The sequence below is a fragment of the Rhinolophus sinicus genome, linkage group LG15 (assembly GCF_036562045.2).
Source record: "Rhinolophus sinicus isolate RSC01 linkage group LG15, ASM3656204v1, whole genome shotgun sequence".
NCBI classification, from domain to species: domain Eukaryota; kingdom Metazoa; phylum Chordata; class Mammalia; order Chiroptera; family Rhinolophidae; genus Rhinolophus; species Rhinolophus sinicus.
The window spans coordinates 26013355-26019355 of NC_133764.1; positions in this window are offsets into that span (position 1 = coordinate 26013355).

A 6001-nucleotide genomic window follows, 5' to 3' on the forward strand; every position below is an offset into this window, starting at 1 on the left:
TTGGTTGCCGCCTAAAAATGAGCTGAATGACTTAAGGGATAGGGGAGAAAAGATTTACTTTTTACTGAATTTAAAATCTTGTGTAAATACTACTTATTAAAAAACAAACAAATAAAAAAACAAAGACCAAAAAATCATTATTTTCTTTAAGAATTTATGGTATACTTCCTATCATTAGACCAAGACTTATATAACCAATTATGGTTTTTTTTCTTTGCCTTTATTTATATGACTTCTTAATACAAATTATCTTTGCTTTTCTACTTAGCTTTTATCTTTTATCTGTGTTAATTTTTCATTTTGAAAGTAGGTAGGACATAACTTCCATGATTCTCAAGCTTTTATAGTCTCATAAAATAAGCTACATGTAAAATCACTATCGAAGCAACAGTGCATTTAAAAACTCACATCTTAATACATATGACAGTCAAATGGATAGTTGAAGCACAAAAAGGTCTATATCAATAGTGAATTAAATCTGGAAACAGACAAAGGAATATACTGCGGTCAAAAATACATGAAATCTTGTCAACATGTTTTATGCCAAAATCAGTGCTGAGGGAGCAAAATGTTCTGTAAATTTTAACAGTAACAGTAAATTTAGGCACTGACGTTAACTAAAAATACATATTATGAAAAGCCAGCCTCTCTTCTGCAACTCATAATGTTTTTTTTAAAGCAACAGAACATTTCAACATGATGTCTCAAAACTGAAATGCAATGCATTGGAATGGAAACCCTAGTATTACTGATTTTGAAAATAAAAATGTGTAAATGTCACTCTTTTCTATATTTCCACTATTGCTCATTTAAAGTGAATAATAATGCCTTTACAAAAGCAGAAATGACAAAATTTCAACCTATGAATTTAGCAATCATTTAGTCCTATTTTGTTTTATAAGTAAGGTAAAGGCATGAGAAAATAAAGGTGCCAAAACTGACATGGCTTATTAATGTCTCAGCTGGAATTAGAATGCAGGTCTTCTAAATCTAGTCCTATGTTCTTTTTACCCATTATACCATAATTTTATCACTGGTAAATAATTGTAATTATATCACTGGTAAACATTTTAGTAAGAACATTACTAACAAGAAAAATAAAATACAGTAATTAGAGAGAAAATTAAAAGAGCTGATCTAAGAAATGAAAATGTCTATTAAGGTTAAAATTTAAACTAGTAGGAACAGTTTAAAAATATTCCAAAGACAAATCAACCATGCCAAACTTGATAAACAATAAAAATCAGTAGGAGGTTCAGAAAACAAAAAGTGTTACTCAAATTTATAAACCATTAAAACACTATTAGAAACAACCCAAATGTCCATCAACAGATGAATGGATATACATGCTACAACATGGATGAACCTTGAAAACATGCTAAATGAAATAAATCAGACACAAAAGAAAAAATATTGTATGATTCCACTTATATGAAACATATACAATAGGCAAATTCATAGAAACAGAAAGTAGATCAGATATTACCAGGAGCTGGAGGGAGGAGAAAAATGAGGAGTTAAAGCTTAATGGGAAGAGTCTGGAGTGACGAAAAGTTTTATAGTGGTGATGGTTGTAAAACATCGTGTATGTAATTAATGCTACTAAATTGAACACTAAAAATGGTAAAAATGGTAAATTTTGTTATATCTATTTTATCACAATTTTAAAAAGTGAAAAATTAAAATTACAAAAGCCATTTTAAATTGTTACATATTTATTTTATAATTAAAAAATGCAGAAAAACACTATCCTATGCATGACCAAAGTGTTCTTATCTGACCATTTGAAAAACAGAATTTATTCTTAATCTTATTGGAAATATTTATTCATTCAACAATTGTTAAGTGCTTATGTGTTGGGCAGCAGATGCATACACAGAGGAAACAAAAGCAGACGTGCCAATTTATCACGTCTACCTGATAGAGTTGCTAGATGGATCAAATTAAATAATGTAAAAAAGTGTTTCAAAATCATAAGGCACTATATAAGTAAGTTTTAAGTTACATATTCCCAAAATTCAAGCTAACAGTCATATTTTTTGGGGAAAAATACTTCACAAAAAAGATAAAATGTTTGTAAAACCAACAAATTATTTTAATTATCTGCATGTTTAAAAATTAGAGATTTATGCATTAAAGATATTAGCAGGATGATCTCTAAGATTTCCTCTAACAATAAAAGTCTATAATTGTTGTATTTGAAATGTTAAGTCTCTATCCTAGAAATAAAAACAAAACCAAAATCCTATGTTAGGTCCTCTGAGCTTTTCATTCTAAAACCTTATTATATTTTATATCTTTAATAACTTATTTGGAATCAAACTTATTTTCTAAGTGCATCAGGGTTTCTCAAAGGAGAGCAAAGTTTGAATTACTAGTACTGGTTTACTCTACTCTTCCCTGGATGAGTACTTTTTAAAGTAACCTCTGTTAATGGCCTGTGATGTACCAACTGTAGTCAGGACATTCTAAAACATGAAACTGACATTTAAAAAAGCAATATGGAATAAGTGTTTTTTGTGTGCAAATATATTTATGTGTATAAATGAATTACCAAAAAGGGTTATCATAGCAATGGCATAAAACGGAGTAAAAGCCAATAAACATGTTTTGAGTTACCACACTGTCTATCCACAAGATGAAAGATGAATGCCATCACTGGTTGGCCAGGTGAGACTTTAACTAATTCACTGGTTGCATTAGGTGGCAAGCTCATATAAGTTGTGGGATGACAGATATTATATCACACCATGATTTGAAACCAAGTAACAGAAAAGACTTTGGGGGTGGGGGGGTGGGTAGGGGAAGTTTATACTTACATGTATTTTATAACTAAGAAAGAATACTCCTTGAAAAATGAAGCTTTTAAAAAACTAAGGAACTATCCTTTCTTCTCATATCCTTTTTTTCTCATTTCATAAATGGGAATGACTATGAGTTTTAAAATGTTATCAGGTCTGGTGCTTTTAAAACTTTAATGTGCCTATGAATCAGCCAAGGATCATTATTTCTTGCATCATGTTATCACAAGATTTGAAGGGCAGAATAATGGCTCCCTCAAGATGTTTACAACCTAAGCCTGAAATCTGTGAATGCTAATTTACATGCCAAAGGGACTTTAAAGATGCGATTAAATTAAGGACGTTGAGGTAGGGAGATTATCCTGGATCACCTGACAGGGCCCTAAATGTAATCACAACTGTCCTTATAAGAGGGAGGCCGGAGGAGACAGTGAGAAAAAGGCCATGGAAACAGACTGGAAGATGCTCCTCTGCTTTGAAGATGGGCTATTAAGCCAAGGAATGCAGGGGGCCTCTAGAAGCTAGAAAACGCATTTCCTCTAGAAGGAATGTAGGCTTGCTGACAACTTGGTTTTAGGACTGTGAAACTGATTTCAGATTCCACAACAGTAAGAATAAATTTGGGTTACCAGAGGATAAGAGGAGGGGGGATGGTAGAAGAGGGTAAAGGGGGTCAAATATATGGTGATGGAAGAACTGAGTCTGGGTGATGAACACATATGCAATATATAGATGATGCATTATAGAATTATACATTTGAAACCTATGTAGTTTTGTTGACCACTGTCACCCCAATAAATTTTAATTTAAAAAAATTTTTAAAAGATCCTTTGGTCAAATTTAAAAAAAAAAGAATTTGGGAAATTGATTACAGCAGCAGTAGAAAATACAAGTCATATTCAATTCCTTTAAGGAGGAACTTATATGCTTATTAGGAACATTGTTGATAACACTAAAAATATACTATAACAAATTCTAAAACAAAATTTAAAAATTATGCATAACCATTAAAAACTATCACAGAAAAACTTAATTATGTAGAACACATGAGGATGTATTAGGGTTTTTTAAAAGTTTGCAATATGATATAGTTTAAAAATAATTCATGTGTATATAATTTAAGTTTCCTATAGTGTTACGGACTGAATTGTCTCCCCAAAATTCGTATATTGATGCCCTAACCTCCAATGTGACTGTATTTAGAGAGAAGGCTTTTAGGAGGTAATTAAGGTTAAATGAGGTCACAAGAGTGTTATCTTCATGATAGGATTAGTGCCCTTATTTAAAGAGACACATGAGAGCTCACTCACTCCCTCACTCTCCCTGTCACATGAGGACACAGCAAGAAGGTAGCCATCTATAAACCAGTTAGATATCTCACCAGAAACAGACCATGCTAGCCCTTGATCTTGGACTTCTAGCCTCCAGAACAGTGAGGAAATAAAATTTATTTTAAGCCACCCTATCCATGGTATTTTGTTATGGCAGCCCAAGCTAAGATAGATTTTAATATTGAGAAGGGGAGGTACTGCTATAACAAATACCTAGAAAAGAGGCATTAGAACTGGGTAATGGGTGGAGGCTGAAGGAATTTGGAGATGCATGCTAGAAATATGGACGTTAAGGGCAATTTTGGTGAGGTCTCAGATGGAAATGAGACACATGTTATTGGAAACTGGAAGAAAGATGATCCTTGTTATAAAGTACCTGACTGAACTGTTTTCTCGTGTTTTGTGGAAGTAGAACTCACAAGTGATGAAACTGGATATTGAGCTGAGGTTTCTAAACAAAGTATTGAAGGAATGGCTTGGTTCCTCCTGACTACTTACAGTAAAATGCAAAAGGAGAGCTATGAATTGAGAAAGGAATTGCAAAAAGGAACCAGAACCAAAAGATTTGGAAAATTTTCAGCCTATCCATATTGCAAAAAATTAGATAGCATGCTATGAAGAGAACACCAAGGGTATGCCTGGACCATCACTCCACAAAGAGCTTATGACATTATACGAGCAGAAACAATGCCAGTTTGAACTGAAGAGGACAGATGGGACAAACTGAAGGAAGGCTGTCGGACTTCTTGGATTTGACAGGACTGTACAGAGCTATTTGACTGCTAACATGTGCTCTTCTTCAAGAGGAAGAAATGACCCAAAGGCAATTCAGAGGCCATCAGAGCTACTGTCTCAATTTCAACAAAGCCAGAAGGCCTCTGCCAGAGGTCTTGGGGCAAAACCTCCTGGCAGAGCCTTGGGGGCAGGACTCCCACCTAGAGCTGTGGAGGTGATGCTGCGACTCCTGTGGGCCTGGAAGGCAGAGTACTGAACCAAAGAGGATTATTGTCGAGCCTTAAGATCTAATAACACTTGCCTTGTTAAATTTTGGACTTACTTGGGACCCATTACCCCTTTCTTCATTCTGATTTCTCCCTTTTACAATGGGACTGTCTATGCTTCTCCCACCATTGTAATTTGGAAATACTTTTGTCTTGTTTCACAGGTTCACAACTGGAGAGGAATTGCCTCAGGAAGATTTGTATCTTGAACCTCATCCATATGTGATTTAGAGGATATTTAAATGAGACTTTAGACTTTAAGGTTAATGCTCGAATAAGACTTTTGGGGTTGTTGAGATGAAATGTGTTATTTTGCCTGTGAAAAGGACATGACTTTGGGGGGCCAGGATCAGAATGCTATGGACTAAATTGTGTCCTCCCAAAATAGAGGTGTGATCAAACAATACATTGAATGTTTAAATTTTAAAAATGCATTACTGTAAAAGACACATTGCCATTAGTCCCCCACAAAACTCTCCCCCTTGCTTCAAAGACACTCATCCCATCGTTCTTGCCACTTTCTGAAGCAATTCTGGAAGTCCTCTTTCGTGAGTGTCTTTAGTTGCTCTGTCATGGCTGCCTCGATGTCCTGAATCAATTTGAAACGTTTTCCTTCCATGGTCATTTTGACTTTGGGGAAGAGCCAGAAGTCTCACGGTGCCAGATCCGGTGAATAAGGTGGACATGGATACACCGTAATGCTTTTATTTGACAGAAATTGCCATATACCAGAAATGTGACATGGAGTGTTGTCATGATGAAGGATGATTTACGGCACACTTTAAAACACACCTTCTCTCAACGATAGCTCACACCTGACTGACTGCACCGAACAAGTTGAAACTTGTCACACACTGTTACTAAGGTT